This window comes from Lactuca virosa, chromosome 1 (assembly GCF_052849685.1).
Source record: "Lactuca virosa cultivar CGN04683 chromosome 1, Lactuca_virosa_CGN04683_v6, whole genome shotgun sequence".
In the NCBI taxonomy this organism is placed as follows: Eukaryota; Viridiplantae; Streptophyta; class Magnoliopsida; order Asterales; family Asteraceae; genus Lactuca; species Lactuca virosa.
Genome location: NC_136426.1, coordinates 256,699,244 through 256,721,315, shown reverse-complemented (window position 1 = coordinate 256,721,315; position 22,072 = coordinate 256,699,244). Strand labels below are relative to the sequence as shown.

At 48.0% G+C, this 22,072-nt stretch overlaps 55 non-coding genes and 10 pseudogenes across 55 annotated transcripts; 64 read left to right on the top strand and 1 right to left on the bottom strand.

The window, feature by feature from the left end:
* The first annotated feature begins 7 nt into the window (after window positions 1-7).
* Window positions 8-126, top strand: LOC145148227 (5S ribosomal RNA). The gene has a single exon (XR_013729122.1). It is a non-coding gene; the product is annotated as a 5S ribosomal RNA (ribosomal RNA).
* Window positions 127-345: 219 nt separating this feature from the next.
* Window positions 346-463, top strand: LOC145151353 (5S ribosomal RNA; annotated as a pseudogene).
* Window positions 464-683: 220 nt separating this feature from the next.
* LOC145146372 (5S ribosomal RNA) lies at window positions 684-802 on the top strand. The gene has a single exon (XR_013727318.1). It is a non-coding gene; the product is annotated as a 5S ribosomal RNA (ribosomal RNA).
* Window positions 803-1,021: 219 nt separating this feature from the next.
* LOC145145377 (5S ribosomal RNA) lies at window positions 1,022-1,140 on the top strand. Its single transcript, XR_013726352.1, has one exon. It is a non-coding gene; the product is annotated as a 5S ribosomal RNA (ribosomal RNA).
* A 219-nt stretch (window positions 1,141-1,359) lies between these two features.
* Window positions 1,360-1,478, top strand: LOC145148226 (5S ribosomal RNA). The gene has a single exon (XR_013729121.1). It is a non-coding gene; the product is annotated as a 5S ribosomal RNA (ribosomal RNA).
* A 219-nt stretch (window positions 1,479-1,697) lies between these two features.
* On the top strand, window positions 1,698-1,815 carry LOC145151351 (5S ribosomal RNA; annotated as a pseudogene).
* Window positions 1,816-2,040: 225 nt separating this feature from the next.
* LOC145146371 (5S ribosomal RNA) lies at window positions 2,041-2,159 on the top strand. The gene has a single exon (XR_013727317.1). It is a non-coding gene; the product is annotated as a 5S ribosomal RNA (ribosomal RNA).
* A 219-nt stretch (window positions 2,160-2,378) lies between these two features.
* On the top strand, window positions 2,379-2,497 carry LOC145147933 (5S ribosomal RNA). Its single transcript, XR_013728833.1, has one exon. It is a non-coding gene; the product is annotated as a 5S ribosomal RNA (ribosomal RNA).
* Window positions 2,498-2,718: 221 nt separating this feature from the next.
* LOC145148225 (5S ribosomal RNA) lies at window positions 2,719-2,837 on the top strand. Its single transcript, XR_013729120.1, has one exon. It is a non-coding gene; the product is annotated as a 5S ribosomal RNA (ribosomal RNA).
* Window positions 2,838-3,056: 219 nt separating this feature from the next.
* Window positions 3,057-3,174, top strand: LOC145151326 (5S ribosomal RNA; annotated as a pseudogene).
* A 223-nt stretch (window positions 3,175-3,397) lies between these two features.
* On the top strand, window positions 3,398-3,516 carry LOC145146369 (5S ribosomal RNA). Its single transcript, XR_013727316.1, has one exon. It is a non-coding gene; the product is annotated as a 5S ribosomal RNA (ribosomal RNA).
* A 219-nt stretch (window positions 3,517-3,735) lies between these two features.
* LOC145147208 (5S ribosomal RNA) lies at window positions 3,736-3,854 on the top strand. The gene has a single exon (XR_013728118.1). It is a non-coding gene; the product is annotated as a 5S ribosomal RNA (ribosomal RNA).
* A 220-nt stretch (window positions 3,855-4,074) lies between these two features.
* Window positions 4,075-4,193, top strand: LOC145146761 (5S ribosomal RNA). The gene has a single exon (XR_013727689.1). It is a non-coding gene; the product is annotated as a 5S ribosomal RNA (ribosomal RNA).
* A 220-nt stretch (window positions 4,194-4,413) lies between these two features.
* LOC145151187 (5S ribosomal RNA) lies at window positions 4,414-4,531 on the top strand. The gene has a single exon (XR_013731955.1). It is a non-coding gene; the product is annotated as a 5S ribosomal RNA (ribosomal RNA).
* Window positions 4,532-4,754: 223 nt separating this feature from the next.
* Window positions 4,755-4,873, top strand: LOC145149838 (5S ribosomal RNA). Its single transcript, XR_013730680.1, has one exon. It is a non-coding gene; the product is annotated as a 5S ribosomal RNA (ribosomal RNA).
* Window positions 4,874-5,090: 217 nt separating this feature from the next.
* On the top strand, window positions 5,091-5,209 carry LOC145155995 (5S ribosomal RNA). The gene has a single exon (XR_013736422.1). It is a non-coding gene; the product is annotated as a 5S ribosomal RNA (ribosomal RNA).
* A 220-nt stretch (window positions 5,210-5,429) lies between these two features.
* Window positions 5,430-5,548, top strand: LOC145148224 (5S ribosomal RNA). Its single transcript, XR_013729118.1, has one exon. It is a non-coding gene; the product is annotated as a 5S ribosomal RNA (ribosomal RNA).
* Window positions 5,549-5,767: 219 nt separating this feature from the next.
* Window positions 5,768-5,885, top strand: LOC145151350 (5S ribosomal RNA; annotated as a pseudogene).
* A 224-nt stretch (window positions 5,886-6,109) lies between these two features.
* Window positions 6,110-6,228, top strand: LOC145147744 (5S ribosomal RNA). Its single transcript, XR_013728637.1, has one exon. It is a non-coding gene; the product is annotated as a 5S ribosomal RNA (ribosomal RNA).
* Window positions 6,229-6,447: 219 nt separating this feature from the next.
* LOC145147612 (5S ribosomal RNA) lies at window positions 6,448-6,566 on the top strand. Its single transcript, XR_013728510.1, has one exon. It is a non-coding gene; the product is annotated as a 5S ribosomal RNA (ribosomal RNA).
* A 220-nt stretch (window positions 6,567-6,786) lies between these two features.
* Window positions 6,787-6,905, top strand: LOC145148223 (5S ribosomal RNA). Its single transcript, XR_013729117.1, has one exon. It is a non-coding gene; the product is annotated as a 5S ribosomal RNA (ribosomal RNA).
* A 219-nt stretch (window positions 6,906-7,124) lies between these two features.
* Window positions 7,125-7,242, top strand: LOC145151349 (5S ribosomal RNA; annotated as a pseudogene).
* A 227-nt stretch (window positions 7,243-7,469) lies between these two features.
* LOC145146368 (5S ribosomal RNA) lies at window positions 7,470-7,588 on the top strand. The gene has a single exon (XR_013727315.1). It is a non-coding gene; the product is annotated as a 5S ribosomal RNA (ribosomal RNA).
* Window positions 7,589-7,807: 219 nt separating this feature from the next.
* Window positions 7,808-7,926, top strand: LOC145154612 (5S ribosomal RNA). The gene has a single exon (XR_013735079.1). It is a non-coding gene; the product is annotated as a 5S ribosomal RNA (ribosomal RNA).
* A 222-nt stretch (window positions 7,927-8,148) lies between these two features.
* On the top strand, window positions 8,149-8,267 carry LOC145148222 (5S ribosomal RNA). Its single transcript, XR_013729116.1, has one exon. It is a non-coding gene; the product is annotated as a 5S ribosomal RNA (ribosomal RNA).
* Window positions 8,268-8,486: 219 nt separating this feature from the next.
* LOC145151348 (5S ribosomal RNA) lies at window positions 8,487-8,604 on the top strand (annotated as a pseudogene).
* Window positions 8,605-8,827: 223 nt separating this feature from the next.
* Window positions 8,828-8,945, top strand: LOC145149196 (5S ribosomal RNA). Its single transcript, XR_013730050.1, has one exon. It is a non-coding gene; the product is annotated as a 5S ribosomal RNA (ribosomal RNA).
* Window positions 8,946-9,168: 223 nt separating this feature from the next.
* Window positions 9,169-9,286, top strand: LOC145151277 (5S ribosomal RNA). Its single transcript, XR_013732034.1, has one exon. It is a non-coding gene; the product is annotated as a 5S ribosomal RNA (ribosomal RNA).
* Window positions 9,287-9,509: 223 nt separating this feature from the next.
* On the top strand, window positions 9,510-9,627 carry LOC145147230 (5S ribosomal RNA). The gene has a single exon (XR_013728139.1). It is a non-coding gene; the product is annotated as a 5S ribosomal RNA (ribosomal RNA).
* Window positions 9,628-9,851: 224 nt separating this feature from the next.
* LOC145146367 (5S ribosomal RNA) lies at window positions 9,852-9,970 on the top strand. The gene has a single exon (XR_013727314.1). It is a non-coding gene; the product is annotated as a 5S ribosomal RNA (ribosomal RNA).
* Window positions 9,971-10,190: 220 nt separating this feature from the next.
* On the top strand, window positions 10,191-10,309 carry LOC145147127 (5S ribosomal RNA). Its single transcript, XR_013728040.1, has one exon. It is a non-coding gene; the product is annotated as a 5S ribosomal RNA (ribosomal RNA).
* Window positions 10,310-10,532: 223 nt separating this feature from the next.
* Window positions 10,533-10,651, top strand: LOC145148243 (5S ribosomal RNA). The gene has a single exon (XR_013729137.1). It is a non-coding gene; the product is annotated as a 5S ribosomal RNA (ribosomal RNA).
* A 219-nt stretch (window positions 10,652-10,870) lies between these two features.
* On the top strand, window positions 10,871-10,989 carry LOC145148748 (5S ribosomal RNA). Its single transcript, XR_013729618.1, has one exon. It is a non-coding gene; the product is annotated as a 5S ribosomal RNA (ribosomal RNA).
* A 219-nt stretch (window positions 10,990-11,208) lies between these two features.
* Window positions 11,209-11,326, top strand: LOC145151186 (5S ribosomal RNA). Its single transcript, XR_013731954.1, has one exon. It is a non-coding gene; the product is annotated as a 5S ribosomal RNA (ribosomal RNA).
* A 222-nt stretch (window positions 11,327-11,548) lies between these two features.
* Window positions 11,549-11,666, top strand: LOC145146071 (5S ribosomal RNA). Its single transcript, XR_013727023.1, has one exon. It is a non-coding gene; the product is annotated as a 5S ribosomal RNA (ribosomal RNA).
* Window positions 11,667-11,826: 160 nt separating this feature from the next.
* LOC145151413 (5S ribosomal RNA) lies at window positions 11,827-11,949 on the bottom strand (annotated as a pseudogene).
* Window positions 11,950-12,421: 472 nt separating this feature from the next.
* On the top strand, window positions 12,422-12,540 carry LOC145146366 (5S ribosomal RNA). The gene has a single exon (XR_013727313.1). It is a non-coding gene; the product is annotated as a 5S ribosomal RNA (ribosomal RNA).
* A 219-nt stretch (window positions 12,541-12,759) lies between these two features.
* Window positions 12,760-12,878, top strand: LOC145144352 (5S ribosomal RNA). The gene has a single exon (XR_013725362.1). It is a non-coding gene; the product is annotated as a 5S ribosomal RNA (ribosomal RNA).
* A 223-nt stretch (window positions 12,879-13,101) lies between these two features.
* On the top strand, window positions 13,102-13,220 carry LOC145148845 (5S ribosomal RNA). The gene has a single exon (XR_013729711.1). It is a non-coding gene; the product is annotated as a 5S ribosomal RNA (ribosomal RNA).
* Window positions 13,221-13,439: 219 nt separating this feature from the next.
* LOC145151185 (5S ribosomal RNA) lies at window positions 13,440-13,557 on the top strand. Its single transcript, XR_013731953.1, has one exon. It is a non-coding gene; the product is annotated as a 5S ribosomal RNA (ribosomal RNA).
* Window positions 13,558-13,778: 221 nt separating this feature from the next.
* On the top strand, window positions 13,779-13,896 carry LOC145149084 (5S ribosomal RNA). The gene has a single exon (XR_013729945.1). It is a non-coding gene; the product is annotated as a 5S ribosomal RNA (ribosomal RNA).
* Window positions 13,897-14,119: 223 nt separating this feature from the next.
* Window positions 14,120-14,238, top strand: LOC145149837 (5S ribosomal RNA). The gene has a single exon (XR_013730679.1). It is a non-coding gene; the product is annotated as a 5S ribosomal RNA (ribosomal RNA).
* Window positions 14,239-14,455: 217 nt separating this feature from the next.
* LOC145148997 (5S ribosomal RNA) lies at window positions 14,456-14,575 on the top strand. Its single transcript, XR_013729858.1, has one exon. It is a non-coding gene; the product is annotated as a 5S ribosomal RNA (ribosomal RNA).
* A 220-nt stretch (window positions 14,576-14,795) lies between these two features.
* On the top strand, window positions 14,796-14,914 carry LOC145148945 (5S ribosomal RNA). The gene has a single exon (XR_013729807.1). It is a non-coding gene; the product is annotated as a 5S ribosomal RNA (ribosomal RNA).
* A 219-nt stretch (window positions 14,915-15,133) lies between these two features.
* Window positions 15,134-15,251, top strand: LOC145151255 (5S ribosomal RNA). Its single transcript, XR_013732015.1, has one exon. It is a non-coding gene; the product is annotated as a 5S ribosomal RNA (ribosomal RNA).
* A 219-nt stretch (window positions 15,252-15,470) lies between these two features.
* Window positions 15,471-15,588, top strand: LOC145144004 (5S ribosomal RNA). Its single transcript, XR_013725026.1, has one exon. It is a non-coding gene; the product is annotated as a 5S ribosomal RNA (ribosomal RNA).
* Window positions 15,589-15,810: 222 nt separating this feature from the next.
* Window positions 15,811-15,928, top strand: LOC145151345 (5S ribosomal RNA; annotated as a pseudogene).
* A 227-nt stretch (window positions 15,929-16,155) lies between these two features.
* Window positions 16,156-16,274, top strand: LOC145146365 (5S ribosomal RNA). The gene has a single exon (XR_013727312.1). It is a non-coding gene; the product is annotated as a 5S ribosomal RNA (ribosomal RNA).
* A 219-nt stretch (window positions 16,275-16,493) lies between these two features.
* On the top strand, window positions 16,494-16,612 carry LOC145145479 (5S ribosomal RNA). Its single transcript, XR_013726450.1, has one exon. It is a non-coding gene; the product is annotated as a 5S ribosomal RNA (ribosomal RNA).
* A 221-nt stretch (window positions 16,613-16,833) lies between these two features.
* Window positions 16,834-16,952, top strand: LOC145148944 (5S ribosomal RNA). Its single transcript, XR_013729806.1, has one exon. It is a non-coding gene; the product is annotated as a 5S ribosomal RNA (ribosomal RNA).
* A 219-nt stretch (window positions 16,953-17,171) lies between these two features.
* LOC145151253 (5S ribosomal RNA) lies at window positions 17,172-17,289 on the top strand. Its single transcript, XR_013732013.1, has one exon. It is a non-coding gene; the product is annotated as a 5S ribosomal RNA (ribosomal RNA).
* A 221-nt stretch (window positions 17,290-17,510) lies between these two features.
* LOC145144003 (5S ribosomal RNA) lies at window positions 17,511-17,628 on the top strand. Its single transcript, XR_013725025.1, has one exon. It is a non-coding gene; the product is annotated as a 5S ribosomal RNA (ribosomal RNA).
* Window positions 17,629-17,852: 224 nt separating this feature from the next.
* LOC145151408 (5S ribosomal RNA) lies at window positions 17,853-17,970 on the top strand (annotated as a pseudogene).
* Window positions 17,971-18,191: 221 nt separating this feature from the next.
* Window positions 18,192-18,310, top strand: LOC145146364 (5S ribosomal RNA). The gene has a single exon (XR_013727311.1). It is a non-coding gene; the product is annotated as a 5S ribosomal RNA (ribosomal RNA).
* A 219-nt stretch (window positions 18,311-18,529) lies between these two features.
* On the top strand, window positions 18,530-18,648 carry LOC145154181 (5S ribosomal RNA). Its single transcript, XR_013734666.1, has one exon. It is a non-coding gene; the product is annotated as a 5S ribosomal RNA (ribosomal RNA).
* A 221-nt stretch (window positions 18,649-18,869) lies between these two features.
* On the top strand, window positions 18,870-18,988 carry LOC145149551 (5S ribosomal RNA). Its single transcript, XR_013730407.1, has one exon. It is a non-coding gene; the product is annotated as a 5S ribosomal RNA (ribosomal RNA).
* A 219-nt stretch (window positions 18,989-19,207) lies between these two features.
* LOC145151404 (5S ribosomal RNA) lies at window positions 19,208-19,325 on the top strand (annotated as a pseudogene).
* A 221-nt stretch (window positions 19,326-19,546) lies between these two features.
* LOC145146363 (5S ribosomal RNA) lies at window positions 19,547-19,665 on the top strand. Its single transcript, XR_013727310.1, has one exon. It is a non-coding gene; the product is annotated as a 5S ribosomal RNA (ribosomal RNA).
* A 219-nt stretch (window positions 19,666-19,884) lies between these two features.
* On the top strand, window positions 19,885-20,003 carry LOC145154180 (5S ribosomal RNA). Its single transcript, XR_013734665.1, has one exon. It is a non-coding gene; the product is annotated as a 5S ribosomal RNA (ribosomal RNA).
* Window positions 20,004-20,224: 221 nt separating this feature from the next.
* LOC145148943 (5S ribosomal RNA) lies at window positions 20,225-20,343 on the top strand. Its single transcript, XR_013729805.1, has one exon. It is a non-coding gene; the product is annotated as a 5S ribosomal RNA (ribosomal RNA).
* A 219-nt stretch (window positions 20,344-20,562) lies between these two features.
* On the top strand, window positions 20,563-20,680 carry LOC145151251 (5S ribosomal RNA). The gene has a single exon (XR_013732012.1). It is a non-coding gene; the product is annotated as a 5S ribosomal RNA (ribosomal RNA).
* Window positions 20,681-20,905: 225 nt separating this feature from the next.
* On the top strand, window positions 20,906-21,024 carry LOC145146228 (5S ribosomal RNA). Its single transcript, XR_013727171.1, has one exon. It is a non-coding gene; the product is annotated as a 5S ribosomal RNA (ribosomal RNA).
* Window positions 21,025-21,250: 226 nt separating this feature from the next.
* LOC145143832 (5S ribosomal RNA) lies at window positions 21,251-21,369 on the top strand. The gene has a single exon (XR_013724864.1). It is a non-coding gene; the product is annotated as a 5S ribosomal RNA (ribosomal RNA).
* A 216-nt stretch (window positions 21,370-21,585) lies between these two features.
* On the top strand, window positions 21,586-21,704 carry LOC145150586 (5S ribosomal RNA). Its single transcript, XR_013731401.1, has one exon. It is a non-coding gene; the product is annotated as a 5S ribosomal RNA (ribosomal RNA).
* A 218-nt stretch (window positions 21,705-21,922) lies between these two features.
* On the top strand, window positions 21,923-22,041 carry LOC145144988 (5S ribosomal RNA). Its single transcript, XR_013725983.1, has one exon. It is a non-coding gene; the product is annotated as a 5S ribosomal RNA (ribosomal RNA).
* The last annotated feature ends 31 nt before the right edge of the window (window positions 22,042-22,072 follow it).

Sequence of the window (22,072 nt, the reverse complement as noted above, 5' to 3'; positions counted from 1 at the left end):
ATATTTCGGGTGCGATCATACCAGCACTAATGCACCGGATCCCATCAGAACTCCGCAGTTAAGCTTGCTTGGGCGAGAGTACTACTAGGATGGGTGACCCCCTGGGAAGTCCTCGTGTTGCATCCCCCTTTTTCGTTGCCCGTTTGCGTTTTTTTAGATTTTACGTGCGGTTTTTTTTTGTTTCTTGTTGTTTCTATGTTCGGGTGGCCTCCGCTTCATGGTTGATGGTTTTCGTATTTTTGGAACGGACCCGATCGGTCACCTGGGTCCCACGCCTCGCGTACGAAAACAAAGGAGGTTCTGCGTCTTTTAAGACATAAAAGCAATAAGCATGGATAATATTTCCGGTGCGATCATACCAGGACTAATGCATTGGATCCAATCAGAACTTCGCAATTAAGCGTACTTGGGCGAGAGTAGTACTAGGATGGGTGACCCCTGGGAAGTCCTCGTGTTGCACCCCCCCCTTTTTCATTGCCCGTTTGCGTTTTTTTAGATTTAACGTGCGGTTTTTTTTGTTTCTTGTTGTTTCTATGCTCGGGTGGCCTCCGCTTCATGGTTGATGGTTTTCGTATTTTTGGAACGGACCCGATCGGTCACGTGGGTCCCACGCCTCGCGTACGAAAACAAAGGAGGTTCTGCGTCTTTTAAGACATAAACGCAACAAGCATGGATAATATTTCCGGTGCGATCATACCAGCACTAATGCACCGGATCCCATCAGAACTCCGCAGTTAAGCATGCTTGGGCGAGAGTAGTACTAGGATGGGTGACCCCCTGGGAAGTCCTCGTGTTGCACCCCCCCTTTTTCCTTGCCCGTTTGCTTTTTTTATATTTTGCGTGCGATTTTTTTTTGTTTCTTGCTGTTTCTATGCTCGGGTGGCCTCCGCTTCATTGTTGATGGTTTTCGTATTTTTGGAACGGACCCGATCGGTCACATGGGTGCCACGCCTCACGTACGAAAACAAAGGAGGTTCTGCGTCTTTTAATACATAAAAGCAATAAGCATGGATAATATTTCGGGTGCGATCATACCAGCACTAATGCACCAGATCCCATCAGAACTTCGCAGTTAAGCGTGCTTGGGCGAGAGTAGTACTAGGATGGGTGACCCCCTGGGAAGTCCTCGTGTTGCACCCCTCTTTTTCGTTGCCCGTTTGCGTTTTTTTTAATTTTTTACGTGCGTTTTTTTTGTTTCTTGCTGTTTCTATGCTCGGGTGGCCTCCGCTTCATGGTTGATGGTTTTCGTATTTTTGGAACGGACCCGATCGGTCACGTGGGTCCCACGCCTCGCGTACGAAAACAAAGGAGGTTCTGCGTCTTTTAAGACATAAAAGCAATAAGCATGGATAATATTTCGGGTGCGATCATACCAGCACTAATGCACCGGATCCCATCAGAACTCCGCAGTTAAGCTTGCTTGGGCGAGAGTACTACTAGGATGGGTGACCCCCTGGGAAGTCCTCGTGTTGCATCCCCCTTTTTCGTTGCCCGTTTGCGTTTTTTTAGATTTTACGTGCGGTTTTTTTTTGTTTCTTGTTGTTTCTATGTTCGGGTGGCCTCCGCTTCATGGTTGATGGTTTTCGTATTTTTGGAACGGACCCGATCGGTCACCTGGGTCCCACGCCTCGCGTACGAAAACAAAGGAGGTTCTGCGTCTTTTAAGACATAAAAGCAATAAGCATGGATAATATTTCCGGTGCGATCATACCAGGACTAATGCATTGGATCCAATCAGAACTTCGCAATTAAGCGTACTTGGGCGAGAGTAGTACTAGGATGGGTGACCCCTGGGAAGTCCTCGTGTTGCACCCCCCCCCCCCCTTTTTCATTGCCCGTTTGCGTTTTTTTAGATTTTACGTGCGGTTTTTTTTGTTTCTTGTTGTTTCTATGCTCGGGTGGCCTCCGCTTCATGGTTGATGGTTTTCGTATTTTTGGAACGGACCCGATCGGTCACGTGGGTCCCACGCCTCGCGTACGAAAACAAAGGAGGTTCTGCGTCTTTTAAGACATAAACGCAACAAGCATGGATAATATTTCCGGTGCGATCATACCAGCACTAATGCACCGGATCCCATCAGAACTCCGCAGTTAAGCATGCTTGGGCGAGAGTAGTACTAGGATGGGTGACCCCCTGGGAAGTCCTCGTGTTGCACCCCCCCTTTTTCCTTGCCCGTTTGCTTTTTTTATATTTTGCGTGCGATTTTTTTTTGTTTCTTGCTGTTTCTATGCTCGGGTGGCCTCCGCTTCATTGTTGATGGTTTTCGTATTTTTGGAACGGACCCGATCGGTCACATGGGTGCCACGCCTCACGTACGAAAACAAAGGAGGTTCTGCGTCTTTTAATACATAAAAGCAATAAGCATGGATAATATTTCGGGTGCGATCATACCAGCACTAATGCACCGGATCCCATCAGAACTTCGCAGTTAAGCGTGCTTGGGCGAGAGTAGTACTAGGATGGGTGACCCCCTGATAAGTCCTCGTGTTGCACCCCTCTTTTTCGTTGCCCCTTTGCGTTTTTTTTAATTTTTTACGTGCGTTTTTTTTTTGTTTCTTGCTGTTTCTATGCTCGGGTGGCCTCCGCTTCATGGTTGATGGTTTTCGTATTTTTGGAACGGACCCGATCGGTCACGTGGGTCCCACGCCTCGCGTACGAAAACAAAGGAGGTTCTGCGTCTTTTAAGACATAAAAGCAATAAGCATGGATAATATTTCGGGTGCGATCATACCAGCACTAATGCACCGGATCCCATCAGAACTCCGCAGTTAAGCTTGCTTGGGCGAGAGTACTACTAGGATGGGTGACCCCCTGGGAAGTCCTCGTGTTGCATCCCCCTTTTTCGTTGCCCGTTTGCGTTTTTTTAGATTTTACGTGCGGTTTTTTTTTGTTTCTTGCTGTTTCTATGTTCGGGTGGCCTCCGCTTCATGGTTGATGGTTTTCGTATTTTTGGAACGGACCCGATCGGTCACCTGGGTCCCACGCCTCGCGTACAAAAACAAAGGAGGTTCTGCGTCTTTTAAGACATAAAAGCAATAAGCATGGATAATATTTCCGGTGCGATCATACCAGGACTAATGCATTGGATCCAATCAGAACTTCGCAATTAAGCGTTCTTGGGCGAGAGTAGTACTAGGATGGGTGACCCCTGGGAAGTCCTCGTGTTGCACCCCCCCCCCCTTTTTCATTGCCCGTTTGCGTTTTTTTAGATTTTACGTGCGGTTTTTTTTGTTTCTTGTTGTTTCTATGCTCGGGTGGCCTCCGCTTCATGGTTGATGGTTTTCGTATTTTTGGAACGGACCCGATCGGTCACGTGGGTCCCACGCCTCGCGTACGAAAACAAAGGAGGTTCTGCGTCTTTTAAGACATAAACGCAACAAGCATGGATAATATTTCCGGTGCGATCATACCAGCACTAATGCACCGGATCCCATCAGAACTCCGCAGTTAAGCATGCTTGGGCGAGAGTAGTACTAGGATGGGTGACCCCCTGGGAAGTCCTCGTGTTGCACCCCCCCTTTTTCCTTGCCCGTTTGCTTTTTTTATATTTTGCGTGCGATTTTTTTTTGTTTCTTGCTGTTTCTATGCTCGGGTGGCCTCCGCTTCATTGTTGATGGTTTTCGTATTTTTGGAACGGACCCGATCGGTCACATGGGTGCCACGCCTCACGTACGAAAACAAAGGAGGTTCTGCGTCTTTTAATACATAAAAGCAATAAGCATGGATAATATTTCGGGTGCGATCATACCAGCACTAATGCACCGGATCCCATCAGAACTTCGCAGTTAAGCGTGCTTGGGCGAGAGTAGTATTAGGATGGGTTACCCCCTGGGAAGTCCTCGTGTTGCACCCCCCCTTTTTCGTTGCCCGTTTGCGTTTTTTTAGATTTTACGTGCGGTTTTTTTTTTTTTCTTGCTGTTTCTATGTTCGGGTGGCCTCCGCTTCATGGTTGATGGTTTTCGTATTTTTGGAACGGACCCGATCGGTCACGTGGGTCCCACGCCTCGCGTACGAAAACAAAGGAGGTTCTGCGTCTTTTAAGACATAAAAGCAATAAGCATGGATAATATTTCGGGTGCGATCATACCAGCACTAATGCACCGGATCCCATCAGAACTCCGCAGTTAAGCTTGCTTGGGCAAGAGTAGTACTAGGATGGGTGACCCCCTGGGAAGTCCTCGTGTTGCACCCCCCTTTTTCGTTGCCCGTTTGCGTTTTTTTAGATTTTACGTGCGGTTTTTTTTTTGTTTCTTGCTGTTTCTATGTTCGGGTGGCCTCCGCTTCATGGTTGATGGTTTTCGTATTTTTGGAACGGACCCGATCGGTCACGTGGGTCCCACGCCTCGCGTACGAAAACAAAGGAGGTTCTGCGTCTTTTAAGACATAAAAGCAATAAGCATGGATAATATTTCCGGTGCGATCATACCAGGACTAATGCACTGGATCCAATCAGAACTCCGCAATTAAGCGTACTTGGGCGAGAGTAGTACTAGGATGGGTGACCCCTGGGAAGTCCTCGTGTTGCACCCCCCCCCCCCTTTTCGTTGCCCGTTTGCGTTTTTTTAGATTTTACGTGCGGTTTTTTTTGTTTCTTGCTGTTTCTATGCTCGGGTGGCCTCCGCTTCATGGTTGATGGTTTTCGTATTTTTGGAACGGACCCGATCGGTCACGTGGGTCCCACGCCTCGCGTACGAAAACAAAGGAGGTTCTGCGTCTTTTAAGACATAAAGGCAACAAGCATGGATAATATTTCCGGTGCGATCATAGCAGCACTAATGCACCGGATCCCATCAGAACTCCGCAGTTAAGTATGCTTGGGCGAGAGTAGTACTAGGATGGGTGACCCCCTGGGAAGTCCTCGTGTTGCACCCCCTTTTTCCTTGCCCGTTTGCTTTTTTTATATTTTGCGTGCGATTTTTTTTTGTTTCTTGCTATTTCTATGCTCGGGTGGCCTCCGCTTCATGGTTGATGGTTTTCGTATTTTTGGAACGGACCCGATCGGTCACATGGGTGCCACGCCTCACGTACGAAAACAAAGGAGGTTCTGCGTCTTTTAATACATAAAAGCAATAAGCATGGATAATATTTCGGGTGCGATCATACCAGCACTAATGCACCGGATCCCATCAGAACTTCGCAGTTAAGCGTGCTTGGGCGAGAGTAGTACTAGGATGGGTGACCCCCTGGGAAGTCCTCGTGTTGCACCCCTCTTTTTCGTTGCCCGTTTGCGTTTTTTTTAATTTTTTACGTGCGTTTTTTTTTGTTTCTTGCTGTTTCTATGCTCGGGTGGCCTCCGCTTCATGGTTGATGGTTTTCGTATTTTTGGAACGGACCCGATTGGTCACGTGGGTCCCACGCCTCGCGTACGAAAACAAAGGAGGTTCTGCGTCTTTTAAGACATAAAAGCAATAAGCATGGATAATATTTCGGGTGCGATCATACCAGCACTAATGCACCGGATCCCATCAGAACTCCGCAGTTAAGCTTGCTTGGGCGAGAGTACTACTAGGATGGGTGACCCCCTGGGAAGTCCTCGTGTTGCATCCCCCTTTTTCGTTGCCCGTTTGCGTTTTTTTAGATTTTACGTGCGGTTTTTTTTTGTTTCTTGTTGTTTCTATGTTCGGGTGGCCTCCGCTTCATGGTTGATGGTTTTCGTATTTTTGGAACGGACCCGATCGGTCACCTGGGTCCCACGCCTCGCGTACGAAAACAAAGGAGGTTCTGCGTCTTTTAAGACATAAAAGCAATAAGCATGGATAATATTTCCGGTGCGATCATACCAGGACTAATGCATTGGATCCAATCAGAACTTCGCAATTAAGCGTACTTGGGCGAGAGTAGTACTAGGATGGGTGACCCCTGGGAAGTCCTCGTGTTGCACCCCCCCCCCCCTTTTTCATTGCCCGTTTGCGTTTTTTTAGATTTTACGTGCGGTTTTTTTTGTTTCTTGTTGTTTCTATGCTCGGGTGGCCTCCGCTTCATGGTTGATGGTTTTCGTATTTTTGGAACGGACCCGATCGGTCACGTGGGTCCCACGCCTCGCGTACGAAAACAAAGGAGGTTCTGCGTCTTTTAAGACATAAACGCAACAAGCATGGATAATATTTCCGGTGCGATCATACCAGCACTAATGCACCGGATCTCATCAGAACTCCGCAGTTAAGCATGCTTGGGCGAGAGTAGTACTAGGATGGGTGACCCCCTGGGAAGTCCTCGTGTTGCACCCCCCCTTTTTCCTTGCCCGTTTGCTTTTTTTATATTTTGCGTGCGATTTTTTTTTGTTTCTTGATGTTTCTATGCTCGGGTGGCCTCCGCTTCATTGTTGATGGTTTTCGTATTTTTGGAACGGACCCGATCGGTCACATGGGTGCCACGCCTCACGTACGAAAACAAAGGAGGTTCTGCGTCTTTTAATACATAAAAGCAATAAGCATTGATAATATTTCGGGTGCGATCATACCAGCACTAATGCACCGGATCCCATCAGAACTTCGCAGTTAAGCGTGCTTGGGCGAGAGTAGTACTAGGATGTGTGACCCCCTGGGAAGTCCTCGTGTTGCACCCCTCTTTTTCGTTGCCCGTTTGCGTTTTTTTTAATTTTTTACGTGCGTTTTTTTTTGTTTCTTGCTGTTTCTATGCTCGGGTGGCCTCCGCTTCATGGTTGATGGTTTTCGTATTTTTGGAACGGACCCGATCGGTCACGTGGGTCCCACGCCTCGCGTACGAAAACAAAGGAGGTTCTGCGTCTTTTAAGACATAAAAGCAATAAGCATGGATAATATTTCGGGTGCGATCATACCAGCACTAATGCACCGGATCCCATCAGAACTCCGCAGTTAAGCTTGCTTGGGCGAGAGTACTACTAGGATGGGTGACCCCCTGGGAAGTCCTCGTGTTGCATCCCCCTTTTTCGTTGCCCGTTTGCGTTTTTTTAGATTTTACGTGCGGTTTTTTTTTGTTTCTTGTTGTTTCTATGTTCGGGTGGCCTCCGCTTCATGGTTGATGGTTTTCGTATTTTTGGAACGGACCCGATCGGTCACCTGGGTCCCACGCCTCGCGTACGAAAACAAAGGAGGTTCTGCGTCTTTTAAGACATAAAAGCAATAAGCATGGATAATATTTCCGGTGCGATCATACCAGGACTAATGCATTGGATCCAATCAGAACTTCGCAATTAAGCGTACTTGGGCGAGAGTAGTACTAGGATGGGTGACCCCTGGGAAGTCCTCGTGTTGCACCCCCCCCCCCTCCCTTTTTCATTGCCCGTTTGCGTTTTTTTAGATTTTACGTGCGGTTTTTTTTGTTTCTTGTTGTTTCTATGCTCGGGTGGCCTCCGCTTCATGGTTGATGGTTTTCGTATTTTTGGAACGGACCCGATCGGTCACGTGGGTCCCACGCCTCGCGTACGAAAACAAAGGAGGTTCTGCGTCTTTTAAGACATAAACGCAACAAGCATGGATAATATTTCCGGTGCGATCATACCAGCACTAATGCACCGGATCCCATCAGAACTCCGCAGTTAAGCATGCTTGGGCGAGAGTAGTACTAGGATGGGTGACCCCCTGGGAAGTCCTCGTGTTGCACCCCCCCTTTTTCCTTGCCCGTTTGCTTTTTTTATATTTTGCGTGCGATTTTTTTTTGTTTCTTGCTGTTTCTATGCTCGGGTGGCCTCCGCTTCATTGTTGATGGTTTTCGTATTTTTGGAACGGACCCGATCGGTCACATGGGTGCCACGCCTCACGTACGAAAACAAAGGAGGTTCTGCGTCTTTTAATACATAAAAGCAATAAGCATGGATAATATTTCGGGTGCGATCATACCAGCACTAATGCACCGAATCCCATCAGAACTTCGCAGTTAAGCGTGCTTGGGCGAGAGTAGTACTAGGATGGGTGACCCCCTGGGAAGTCCTCGTGTTGCACCCCTCTTTTTCGTTGCCCGTTTGCGTTTTTTTTAATTTTTTACGTGCGTTTTTTTTTTTGTTTCTTGCTGTTTCTATGCTCGGGTGGCCTCCGCTTCATGGTTGATGGTTTTCGTATTTTTGGAACGGACCCGATCGGTCACGTGGGTCCCACGCCTCGCGTACGAAAACAAAGGAGGTTCTGCGTCTTTTAAGACATAAAAGCAATAAGCATGGATAATATTTCGGGTGCGATCATACCAGCACTAATGCACCGGATCCCATCAGAACTCCGCAGTTAAGCTTGCTTGGGCGAGAGTACTACTAGGATGGGTGACCCCCTGGGAAGTCCTCGTGTTGCATCCCCCTTTTTCGTTGCCCGTTTGCGTTTTTTTAGATTTTACGTGCGGTTTTTTTTTGTTTCTTGCTGTTTCTATGTTCGGGTGGCCTCCGCTTCATGGTTGATGGTTTTCGTATTTTTGGAACGGACCCGATCGGTCACCTGGGTCCCACGCCTCGCGTACGAAAACAAAGGAGGTTCTGCGTCTTTTAAGACATAAAAGCAATAAGCATGGATAATATTTCCGGTGCGATCATACCAGGACTAATGCATTGGATCCAATCAGAACTTCGCAATTAAGCGTACTTGGGCGAGAGTAGTACTAGGATGGGTGACCCCTGGGAAGTCCTCGTGTTGCACCCCCCCCCCCTTTTTCATTGCCCGTTTGCGTTTTTTTAGATTTTACGTGCGGTTTTTTTTGTTTCTTGTTGTTTCTATGCTCGGGTGGCCTCCGCTTCATGGTTGATGGTTTTCGTATTTTTGGAACGGACCCGATCGGTCACGTGGGTCCCACGCCTCGCGTACGAAAACAAAGGAGGTTCTGCGTCTTTTAAGACATAAACGCAACAAGCATGGATAATATTTCCGGTGCGATCATACCAGCACTAATGCACCGGATCCCATCAGAACTCCGCAGTTAAGCATGCTTGGGCGAGAGTAGTACTAGGATGGGTGACCCCTGGGAAGTCCTCGTGTTGCACCCCACCACCCTTTTTCGTTGCCCGTTTGCTTTTTTTAGATTTTACGTGCGTTTTTTTTTTGTTTCTTGCTGTTTCTATGCTCGGGTGGCCTCCGCTTCATTGTTGATGGTTTTCGTATTTTTGGAATGGACCCGATCGGTCACGTGGGTCCCACGCCTCGCGTACGAAAACAAAGGTGGTTCTGCGTCTTTTAAGACATAAAAGCAATAAGCATGGATAATATTTCCGGTGCGATCATACCAGGACTAATGCACTGGATCCAATCAGAACTCCGCAATTAAGCGTACCTGGGCGAGAGTAGTACTAGGATGGGTGACCCCTGGGAAGTCCTTGTGTTGCACCCCCCCCCCCTTTTCGTTGCCCGTTTGCGTTTTTTTAGATTTTACGTGCGGTTTTTTTTTGTTTGTTGCTGTTTCTATGCTCGGGTGGCCTCCGCTTCATGGTTGATGGTTTTCGTATTTTTGGAACGGACCCGATCGGTCACGTGGGTCCCACGCCTCGCGTACGAAAACAAAGGACGTTCTGCGTCTTTTAAGACATAAAAGCAATAAGCATGGATAATATTTCGGGTGCGATCATACCGGCACTAATGCACCGGATCCCCTCAGAACTCCGCAGTTAAGCGTGCTTGGGCGAGAGTAGTACTAGGATGGGTGACCCCTGGGAAGTCCTCGTGTTGCACCCCCCCCCCCCTTTTCATTGCCCGTTTGCGTTTTTTTAGGTTTTACGTGCGGTTTTTGTTTGTTTCTTGTTGTTTCTATGCTCGGGTGGCCTCCGCTTCATGGTTGATGGTTTTCGTATTTTTGGAACGGACCCGATCGGTCACGTGGGTCCCACGCCTCGCGTACGAAAACAAAGGAGGTTCTGCGTCTTTTAAGACATAAAGGCAACAAGCATGGATAATATTTCCGGTGCGATCATACCAGCACTAATGCACCGGATCCCATCAGAACTCCGCAGTTAAGCATGCTTGGGCGAGAGTAGTACTAGGATGGGTGACCCCCTGGGAAGTCCTCGTGTTGCACCCCCCCCTTTTTCCTTGCCCGTTTGCTTTTTTTATATTTTGCGTGCGATTTTTTTTTGTTTCTTGCTCTTTCTATGCTCGGGTGGCCTCCGCTTCATGGTTGATGGTTTTCGTATTTTTGGAACGGACCCGATCGGTCACATGGGTGCCACGCCTCACGTACGAAAACAAAGGAGGTTCTGCGTCTTTTAATACATAAAAGCAATAAGCATGGATAATATTTCGGGTGCGATCATACCAGCACTAATGCACCGGATCCCATCAGAACTTCGCAGTTAAGCGTGCTTGGGCGAGAGTAGTACTAGGATGGGTTACTCCCTGGGAAGTCCTCGTGTTGCACCCCTCTTTTTCGTTGCCCGTTTGCGTTTTTTTTAATTTTTTACGTGCGGTTTTTTTTTTTGTTTCTTGTTGTTTCTATGCTCGGGTGGCCTCCGCTTCATTGTTGATGATTTTCGTATTTTTGGAACGGACCCGATCGGTCACGTGGGTCCCACGCCTCGCGTACGAAAACAAAGGAGGTTCTGCGTCTTTTAAGACATAAAAGCAATAAGCATGGATAATATTTCCGGTGCGATCATACGAGCACTAATGCACCGGATCCCATCAGAACTCCGCAGTTAAGCGTGCTTGGGCGAGAATAGTACTAGGATGGGTGACCCCCTGGGAAGTCCTCGTGTTGCACCCCTCTTTTTCGTTGCCCGTTTGCGTTTTTTTAGATTTTACGTGCGGTTTTTTTTTGTTTCTTGCTGTTTCTATGCTCGGGTGGCCTCCGCTTCATGGTTGATGGTTTTCGTATTTTTGGAACGGACCCGATCTGTCACGTGGGTCCCACGCCTCGCGTACGAAAACAAAGGAGGTTCTGCGTCTTTTAAGACATAAAAGCAATAAGCATGGATAATATTTCGGGTGCGATAATACCAGCACTAATGCACCGGATCCCAGCAGAACTCCGCAGTTAAGCTTGCTTGGGCGAGAGTAGTACTAGGATGGGTGACCCCCTGGGAAGTCCTCGTGTTGCACCCCCCTTTTTCGTTGCCCTTTTGCGTTTTTTTAGATTTTACGTGCGGTTTTTTTTTGTTTCTTGCTGTTTCTATGTTCGGGTGGCCTCCGCTTCATGGTTGATGGTTTTCGTATTTTTGGAACGGACCCGATCGGTCACGTGGGTCCCACGCCTCGCGTAGGAAAACAAAGGAGGTTCTGCGTCTTTTAAGACATAAAAGCAATAAGCATGGATAATATTTCCGGTGCGATCATACCAGGACTAATGCACTGGATCCAATCAGAACTCCGCAATTAAGCGTACTTGGGCGAGAGTAGTACTAGGATGGGTGACCCCTGGGAAGTCCTCGTGTTGCACCCCCCCCCCTTTTCGTTGCCCGTTTGCGGTTTTTTAGATTTTACGTGCGGTTTTTTTTTGTTTCTTGCTGTTTCTATGCTCGGGTGGCCTCCGCTTCATGGTTGATGGTTTTCGTATTTTTGGAACGGACCCGATCGGTAACGTGGGTCCCACGCCTCGCGTACGAAAACAAAGGAGGTTCTGCGTCTTTTAAGACATAAAAGCAATAAGCATGGATAATATTTCGGGTGCGATAATACCAGCACTAATGCACCGGATCCCATCAGAACTCCGCAGTTAAGCGTGCTTGGGCGAGAGTAGTACTAGGATGGGTGACCCCTGGGAAGTCCTCGTGTTGCACCCCACCACCCTTTTTCGTTGCCCGTTTGCTTTTTTTAGATTTTACGTGCGTTTTTTTTTTTTTTTGTTTCTTGCTGTTTCTATGCTCGGGTGGCCTCCGCTTCATGGTTGATGGTTTTCGTATTTTTGGAACGGACCCGATTGGTCACATGGGTGCCACGCCTCACGTACGAAAACAAAGGAGGACTTCCCAGGGGTCACCCATCCTAGTACTACTCTCGCCCAAGCACGCTTAACTGCGGAGTTCTGATGGGATCCGGTGCATTAGTGCTGGTAGTATCGCACCCGAAATATTATCCATGCTTATTGCTTTTATGTCTTAAAAGACGCAGAACCTCCTTTGTTTTCGTACGCGAGGCGTGGGACGCACGTGACCGATCGGGTCCGTTCCAAAAATACGAAAACCATCAACCATGAAGCGGAGGCCACCCGAGCATAGAAACAGCAAGAAACAAAAAAAAACCGCACGTAAAATCTAAAAAAACGCAAACGGGCAACGAAAAGGGGGGGGGGTGCGTGCTTGGGCGAGAGTAGTACTAGGATGAACCATCAACCTGTTTGCGTTTTTTTAGATTTTACGTGCGGCTTTTTTTGTTTCTTGTTGTTTCTATGCTCAGGTGGCCTCCGCTTCATGGTTGATGGTTTTCGTATTTTTGGAACGGACCCGATCGGTCACGTGGGTCCCACGCCTCGCGTACGAAAACAAAGGAGGTTCTGCGTCTTTTAAGACATAAAGGCAACAAGCATGGATAATATTTCCGGTGCGATCATACCAGCACTAATGCACCGGATCCCATCAGAACTCCGCAGTTAAGCATGCTTGGGCGAGAGTAGTACTAGGATGGGTGACCCCCTGGGAAGTCCTCGTGTTGCACCCCCCCTTTTTCCTTGCCCGTTTGCTTTTTTTATATTTTGCGTGCGATTTTTTTTTGTTTCTTGCTCTTTCTATGCTCGGGTGGCCTCCGCTTCATGGTTGATGGTTTTCGTATTTTTGGAACGGACCCGATCGGTCACATGGGTGCCACGCCTCACGTACGAAAACAAAGGAGGTTCTGCGTCTTTTAATACATAAAAGCAATAAGCATGGATAATATTTCGGGTGCGATCATACCAGCACTAATGCACCGGATCCCATCAGAACTTCGCAGTTAAGCGTGCTTGGGCGAGAGTAGTACTAGGATGGGTTACCCCCTGGGAAGTCCTCGTGTTGCACCCCTCTTTTTCGTTGCCCGTTTGCGTTTTTTTTAATTTTTTACGTGCGGTTTTTTTTTTTGTTTCTTGTTGTTTCTATGCTCGGGTGGCCTCCGCTTCATTGTTGATGGTTTTCGTATTTTTGGAACGGACCCGATCGGTCACGTGGGTCCCACGCCTCGCTTACGAAAACAAAGGAGATTCTGCGTCTTTTAAGACATAAAAGCAATAAGCATGGATAATATTTCGGGTGCGATCATACCAGCACTAATGCACCGGATCCCATCAGAATTCCGCAGTTAAGCTTGCTTGGGCAAGAGTAGTACTAGGATGGGTGACCCCCTGGGAAGTCCTCGTGTTGCACCCCCCTTTTTCGTTGCCCGTTTGCGTTTTTTTAGATTTTACGTGCGGTTTTTTTTTGTTTCTTGCTGTTTCTATGTTCGGGTGGCCTCCGCTTCATGGTTGATGGTTTTCGTATTTTTGGAACGGACCCGATCGGTCACGTGGGTCCCACGCCTCGCGTACGAAAACAAAGGAGGTTCTGCGTCTTTTAAGACATAAAAGCAATAAGCATGGATAATATTTCCGGTGCGATCATACCAGGACTAATGCACTGGATCCAATCAGAACTCCGCAATTAAGCGTACTTGGGCGAGAGTAGTACTAGGATGGGTGACCCCTGGGAAGTCCTCGTGTTGCACCCCCCCCCCTTTTCGTTGCCCGTTTGCGTTTTTTTAGATTTTACGTGCGGTATTTTTTGTTTCTTGCTGTTTCTATGCTCGGGTGGCCTCCGCTTCATGGTTGATGGTTTTCGTATTTTTGGAACGGACCCGATCGGTCACGTGGGTCCTACGCCTCGCGTACGAAAACAAAGGAGGTTCTGCGTCTTTTAAGACATAAAAGCAATAAGCATGGATAATATTTCGGGTGCGATAATACGAGCACTAATGCACCGGATCCCATCAGAACTCCGCAGTTAAGCGTGCTTGGGCGAGAGTAGTACTAGGATGGGTGACCCCTGGGAAGTCCTCGTGTTGCACCCCACCACCCTTTTTCGTTGCCCGTTTGCTTTTTTTAGATTTTACGTGCGTTTTTTTTTTGTTTCTTGCTGTTTCTATGCTCGGGTGGCCTCCGCTTCATGGTTGATGGTTTTCGTATTTTTGGAACGGACCCGATCGGTCACGTGGGTCCCACGCCTCGCGTACGAAAACAAAGGAGGTTCTGCGTCTTTTAAGACATAAAGGCAACAAGCATGGATAATATTTCCGGTGCGATCATAGCAGCACTAATGCACCGGATCCCATCAGAACTCCGCAGTTAAGTATGCTTGGGCGAGAGTAGTACTAGGATGGGTGACCCCCTGGGAAGTCCTCGTGTTGCACCCCCTTTTTCCTTGCCCGTTTGCTTTTTTTATATTTTGCGTGCGATTTTTTTTTGTTTCTTGCTATTTCTATGCTCGGGTGGCCTCCGCTTCATGGTTGATGGTTTTCGTATTTTTGGAACGGACCCGATCGGTCACATGGGTGCCACGCCTCACGTACGAAAACAAAGGAGGTTCTGCGTCTTTTAATACATAAAAGCAATAAGCATGGATAATATTTCGGGTGCGATCATACCAGCACTAATGCATCGGATCCCATCAGAACTTCGCAGTTAAGCGTGCTTGGGCGAGAGTAGTACTAGGATGGGTGACCCCCCTGGGAAGTCCTCGTGTTGCACCCCTCTTTTTCGTTGCCCGTTTGCGTTTTTTTTAATTTTTTACGTGCGTTTTTTTTTGTTTCTTGCTGTTTCTATGCTCGGGTGGCCTCCGCTTCATGGTTGATGGTTTTCGTATTTTTGGAACGGACCCGATCGGTCACGTGGGTCCCACGCCTCGCGTACGAAAACAAAGGAGGTTCTGCGTCTTTTAAGACATAAAAGCAATAAGCATGGATAATATTTCGGGTGCGATCATACCAGCACTAATGCACCGGATCCCATCAGAACTCCACAGTTAAGCTTGCTTGGGCGAGAGTACTACTAGGATGGGTGACCCCCTGGGAAGTCCTCGTGTTGCACCCCCCTTTTTCGTTGCCCGTTTGCGTTTTTTTAGATTTTACGTGCGTTTTTTTTTTGTTTCTTGCTGTTTCTATGTTCGGGTGGCCTCCGCTTCATGGTTGATGGTTTTCGTATTTTTGGAACGGACCCGATCGGTCACGTGGGTCCCACGCCTCGCGTACGAAAACAAAGGTGGTTCTGCGTCTTTTAAGACATAAAAGCAATAAGCATGGATAATATTTCCGGTGCGATCATACCAGGACTAATGCACTGGATCCAATCAGAACTCCGCAATTAAGCGTACTTGGGCGAGAGTAGTACTAGGATGGGTGACCCCTGGGAAGTCCTTGTGTTGCACCCCCCCTTTTCGTTGCCCGTTTGCGTTTTTTTAGATTTTACGTGCGGTTTTTTTTTGTTTCTTGCTGTTTCTATGCTCGGGTGGCCTCCGCTTCATGGTTGATGGTTTTCGTATTTTTGGAACGGACCCGATCGGTCACGTGGGTCCCACGCCTCGCGTACGAAAACAAAGGAGGTTCTGCGTCTTTTAAGACATAAAAGCAATAAGCATGGATAATATTTCGGGTGCGATCATACCGGCACTAATGCACCGGATCCCATCAGAACTCCGCAGTTAAGCGTGCTTGGGCGAGAGTAGTACTAGGATGGGTGACCCCTGGGAAGTCCTCGTGTTGCACCCCCCCCCCTTTTTCATTGCCCGTTTGCGTTTTTTTAGATTTTACGTGCGGTTTTTTTTGTTTCTTGTTGTTTCTATGCTCGGGTGGCCTCCGCTTCATGGTTGATGGTTTTCGTATTTTTGGAACGGACCCGATCGGTCACGTGGGTCCCACGCCTCGCGTACGAAAACAAAGGAGGTTCTGCGTCTTTTAAGACATAAAAGCAATAAGCATGGATAATATTTCCGGTGCGATCATACCAGGACTAATGCATTGGATCCAATCAGAACTTCGCAATTAAGCGTACTTGGGCGAGAGTAGTACTAGGATGGGTGACCCCTGGGAAGTCCTCGTGTTGCACCCCCCCCCCCCCCCTTTTTCATTGCCCGTTTGCGTTTTTTTAGATTTTACGTGCGGTTTTTTTTGTTTCTTGTTGTTTCTATGCTCGGGTGGCCTCCGCTTCATGGTTGATGGTTTTCGTATTTTTGGAACGGACCCGATCGGTCACGTGGGTCCCACGCCTCGCGTACGAAAACAAAGGAGGTTCTGCGTCTTTTAAGACATAAACGCAACAAGCATGGATAATATTTCCGGTGCGATCATACCAGCACTAATGCACCGGATCCCATCAGAACTCCGCAGTTAAGCATGCTTGGGCGAGAGTAGTACTAGGATGGGTGACCCCCTGGGAAGTCCTCGTGTTGCACCCCCCCTTTTTCCTTGCCCGTTTGCTTTTTTTATATTTTGCGTGCGATTTTTTTTTGTTTCTTGCTGTTTCTATGCTCGGGTGGCCTCTGCTTCATTGTTGATGGTTTTCGTATTTTTGGAACGGACCCGATCGGTCACATGGGTGCCACGCCTCACGTACGAAAACAAAGGAGGTTCTGCGTCTTTTAATACATAAAAGCAATAAGCATGGATAATATTTCGGGGGCGATCATACCAGCACTAATGCACCGGATCCCATCAGAACTCCGCAGTTAAACGTGCTTGGGCGAGAGTAGTACTAGGATGGGTGACCCCCTGGGAAGTACTCGTGTTGCACCCCACTTTTTCGTTGCCCGTTTGCGTTTTTTTTAATTTTTTACGTGCGGTTTTTTTTTGTTTCTTGTTGTTTCTATGCTCGGGTGGCCTCCGCTTCATGGTTGATGGTTTTCGTATTTTTGGAACGGACCCGATCGGTCACGTGGGTCCCACGCCTCGCGTACGAAAACAAAGGAGGTTCTGCGTCTTTTAAGACATAAAAGCAATAAGCATGGATAATATTTCGGGTGCGATCATACCAGCACTAATGCACCGGATCCCATCAGAACTCCACAGTTAAGCTTGCTTGGGCGAGAGTACTACTAGGATGGGTGACCCCCTGGGAAGTCCTCGTGTTGCACCCCCCTTTTTCGTTGCCCGTTTGCGTTTTTTTAGATTTTACGTGCGGTTTTTTTTTGTTTCTTGCTGTTTCTATGTTCGGGTGGCCTCCGCTTCATGGTTGATGGTTTTCGTATTTTTGGAACGGACCCGATCGGTCACGTGGGTCCCACGCCTCGCGTACGAAAACAAAGGTGGTTCTGCGTCTTTTAAGACATAAAAGCAATAAGCATGGATAATATTTCCGGTGCGATCATACCAGGACTAATGCACTGGATCCAATCAGAACTCCGCAATTAAGCGTACTTGGGCGAGAGTAGTACTAGGATGGGTGACCCCTGGGAAGTCCTTGTGTTGCACCCCCCCCCTTTTCGTTGCCCGTTTGCGTTTTTTTAGATTTTACGTGCGGTTTTTTTTTGTTTCTTGCTGTTTCTATGCTCGGGTGGCCTCCGCTTCATGGTTGATGGTTTTCGTATTTTTGGAACGGACCCGATCGGTCACGTGGGTCCCACGCCTCGCGTACGAAAACAAAGGAGGTTCTGCGTCTTTTAAGACATAAAAGCAATAAGCATGGATAATATTTCGGGTGCGATCATACCGGCACTAATGCACCGGATCCCATCAGAACTCCGCAGTTAAGCGTGCTTGGGCGAGAGTAGTACTAGGATGGGTGACCCCTGGGAAGTCCTCGTGTTGCACCCCCCCCCCCCTTTTTCATTGCCCGTTTGCGTTTTTTTAGATTTTACGTGCGGTTTTTTTTGTTTCTTGTTGTTTCTATGCTCGGGTGGCCTCCGCTTCATGGTTGATGGTTTTCGTATTTTTGGAACGGACCCGATCGGTCACGTGGGTCCCACGCCTCGCGTACGAAAACAAAGGAGGTTCTGCGTCTTTTAAGACATAAAAGCAATAAGCATGGATAATATTTCCGGTGCGATCATACCAGGACTAATGCATTGGATCCAATCAGAACTTCGCAATTAAGCGTACTTGGGCGAGAGTAGTACTAGGATGGGTGACCCCTAGGAAGTCCTCGTGTTGCACCCCCCCCCCTTTTCATTGCCCGTTTGCGTTTTTTTAGATTTTACGTGCGGTTTTTTTTGTTTCTTGTTGTTTCTATGCTCGGGTGGCCTCCGCTTCATGGTTGATGGTTTTCGTATTTTTGGAACGGACCCGATCGGTCACGTGGGTCCCACGCCTCGCGTACGAAAACAAAGGAGGTTCTGCGTCTTTTAAGACATAAACGCAACAAGCATGGATAATATTTCCGGTGCGATCATACCAGCACTAATGCACCGGATCCCATCAGAACTCCGCAGTTAAGCATGCTTGGGCGAGAGTAGTACTAGGATGGGTGACCCCCTGGGAAGTCCTCGTGTTGCACCCCCCCTTTTTCCTTGCCCGTTTGCTTTTTTTATATTTTGCGTGCGATTTTTTTTTGTTTCTTGCTGTTTCTATTCTCGGGTGGCCTCCGCTTCATTGTTGATGGTTTTCGTATTTTTGGAACGGACCCGATCGGTCACATGGGTGCCACGCCTCACGTACGAAAACAAAGGAGGTTCTGCGTCTTTTAATACATAAAAGCAATAAGCATGGATAATATTTCGGGTGCGATCATACCAGCACTAATGCACCGGATCCCATCAGAACTCCGCAGTTAAGCGTGCTTGGGCGAGAGTAGTACTAGGATGGGTGACCCCCTGGGAAGTACTCGTGTTGCACCCCACTTTTTCGTTGCCCGTTTGCGTTTTTTTTAATTTTTTACGTGCGGTTTTTTTTTGTTTCTTGCTGTTTCTATGCTCGGGTGGCCTCCGCTTCATGGTTGATGGTTTTCGTATTTTTGGAACGGACCCGATCGGTCACCTGGGTCCCACGCCTCGCGTACGAAAACAAAGGAGGTTCTGCGTCTTTTAAGACATAAAAGCAATAAGCATGGATAATATTTCGGGTGCGATCATACCGGCACTAATGCACCGGATCCCATCAGAACTCCACAGTTAAGCTTGCTTGGGCGAGAGTACTACTAGGATGGGTGACCCCCTGGGAAGTCCTCGTGTTGCATCCCCCTTTTTCGTTGCCCGTTTGCGTTTTTTTAGATTTTACGTGCGGTTTTTTTTTGTTTCTTGCTGTTTCTATGTTCGGGTGGCCTCCGCTTCATGGTTGATGGTTTTCGTATTTTTGGAACGGACCCGATCGGTCACGTGGGTCCCACGCCTCGCGTACGAAAACAAAGGAGGTTCTGCGTCTTTTAAGACATAAAAGCAATAAGCATGGATAATATTTCCGGTGCGATCATACCAGGACTAATGCATTGGATCCAATCAGAACTTCGCAATTAAGCGTACTTGGGCGAGAGTAGTACTAGGATGGGTGACCCCTGGGAAGTGCTCGTGTTGCACCCCCCCCCCCTTTTCATTGCCCGTTTGCGTTTTTTTAGATTTTACGTGCGGTTTTTTTGTTTCTTGTTGTTTCTATGCTCGGCTGGCCTCCGCTTCATGGTTGATGGTTTTCGTATTTTTGGAACGGACCCGATCGGTCACGTGGGTCCCACGCCTCGCGTACGAAAACAAAGGAGGTTCTGCGTCTTTTAAGACATAAACGCAACAAGCATGGATAATATTTCCGGTGCGATCATACCAGCACTAATGCACCGGATCCCATCAGAACTCCGCAGTTAAGCATGCTTGGGCGAGAGTAGTACTAGGATGGGTGACCCCCTGGGAAGTCCTCGTGTTGCACCCCCCCTTTTTCCTTGCCCGTTTGCTTTTTTTATATTTTGCGTGCGATTTTTTTTTGTTTCTTGCTGTTTCTATGCTCGGGTGGCCTCCGCTTCATTGTTGATGGTTTTCGTATTTTTGGAACGGACCCGATCGGTCACATGGGTGCCACGCCTAACGTACGAAAACAAAGGAGGTTCTGCGTCTTTTAATACATAAAAGCAATAAGCATGGATAATATTTCGGGTGCGATCATACCAGCACTAATGCACCGGATCCCATCAGAACTCCGCAGTTAAGCGTGCTTGGGCGAGAGTAGTACTAGGATGGGTGACCCCCTGGGAAGTACTCGTGTTGCACCCCACTTTTTCGTTGCCCGTTTGCGTTTTTTTTAATTTTTTACGTGCGGTTTTTTTTTGTTTCTTGCTGTTTCTATGCTCGGGTGGCCTCCGCTTCATGGTTGATGGTTTTCGTATTTTTGGAACGGACCCGATCGGTCACGTGGGTCCCACGCCTCGCGTACGAAAACAAAGGAGGTTCTGCGTCTTTTAAGACATAAAAGCAATAAGCATGGATAATATTTCGGGTGCGATCATACCAGCACTAATGCACCGGATCCCATCAGAACTCCACAGTTAAGCTTGCTTGGGCGAGAGTACTACTAGGATGGGTGACCCCCTGGGAAGTCCTCGTGTTGCACCCCCCTTTTTCGTTGCCCGTTTGCGTTTTTTTAGATTTTACGTGCGGTTTTTTTTTGTTTCTTGCTGTTTCTATGTTCGGGTGGCCTCCGCTTCATGGTTGATGGTTTTCGTATTTTTGGAACGGACCCGATCGGTCACGTGGGTCCCACGCCTCGCGTACGAAAACAAAGGTGGTTCTGCGTCTTTTAAGACATAAAAGCAATAAGCATGGATAATATTTCCGGTGCGATCATACCAGGACTAATGCACTGGATCCAATCAGAACTCCGCAATTAAGCGTACTTGGGCGAGAGTAGTACTAGGATGGGTGACCCCTGGGAAGTCCTTGTGTTGCACCCCCCCCCCCCCTTTTCGTTGCCCGTTTGCGTTTTTTTAGATTTTACGTGCGGTTTTTTTTTGTTTCTTGCTATTTCTATGCTCGGGTGGCCTCCGCTTCATGGTTGATGGTTTTCGTATTTTTGGAACGGACCCGATCGGTCACGTGGGTCCCACGCCTCGCGTACGAAAACAAAGGAGGTTCTGCGTCTTTTAAGACATAAAAGCAATAAGCATGGATAATATTTCGGGTGCGATCATACCGGCACTAATGCACCGGATCCCATCAGAACTCCGCAGTTAAGCGTGCTTGGGCGAGAGTAGTACTAGGATGGGTGACCCCGTCGGAAGTCCTCGTGTTGTACCCCCCCCCCCCCTTTTTCATTGCCCGTTTGCGTTTTTTTAGATTTTACTTGCGGTTTTTTTTTGTTTCTTGCTGTTTCTATGCTCGGGTGGCCTCCGCTTCATGGTTGATGGTTTTCGTATTTTTGGAACGGACCCGATCGGTCACGTGGGTCCCATGCCTCGTGTACGAAAACAAAGCAGGTTCTGCGTCTTTTAAGACATAAAAGCATTAAGCATGGATAATATTTCGGGTGCGATCATACCAGCACTAATGCACCGGATCCCATCAGAACTCCGCAGTTAAGCGTGTTTGGGCGAGAGTAGTACTAGGATGGGTGACCCCCTGCGAAGTCCTCGTGTTGCACCCCTTTTTCGTTCCCCGTTTGTGTTTTTTTTTATTTTACGTGCGGTTTTTTTTGTTTCTTGTTGTTTCTATGCTCGGGTGGCCTCCGCTTCATGGTTGATGGTTTTCGTATTTTTGGAACGGACCCGATCGGTCACGTGGGTCCCACGCCTCGCGTACGAAAACAAAGGAGGTTCTGCGTCTTTTAAGACATAAAGGCAACAAGCATGGATAATATTTCCGGTGCGATCATAGCAGCACTAATGCACCGGATCCCATCAGAACTCCGCAGTTAAGTATGCTTGGGCAAGAGTAGTACTAGGATGGGTGACCCCCTGGGAAGTCCTCGTGTTGCACCCCCTTTTTCCTTGCCCGTGTGCTTTTTTTATATTTTGCGTGCGATTTTTTTTTTGTTTCTTGCTATTTCTATGCTCGGGTGGCCTCCGCTTCATGGTTGATGGTTTTCGTATTTTTGGAACGGACCCGATCGGTCACATGGGTGCCACGCCTCACGTACGAAAACAAAGGAGGTTCTGCGTCTTTTAATACATAAAAGCAATAAGCATGGATAATATTTCGGGTGCGATCATACCAGCACTAATGCACCGGATCCCATCAGAACTTCGTAGTTAAGCGTGCTTGGGCGAGAGTAGTACTAGGATGGGTGACCCCCTAGGAAGTCCTCGTGTTGCACCCCTCTTTTTCGTTGCCCGTTTGCGTTTTTTTTT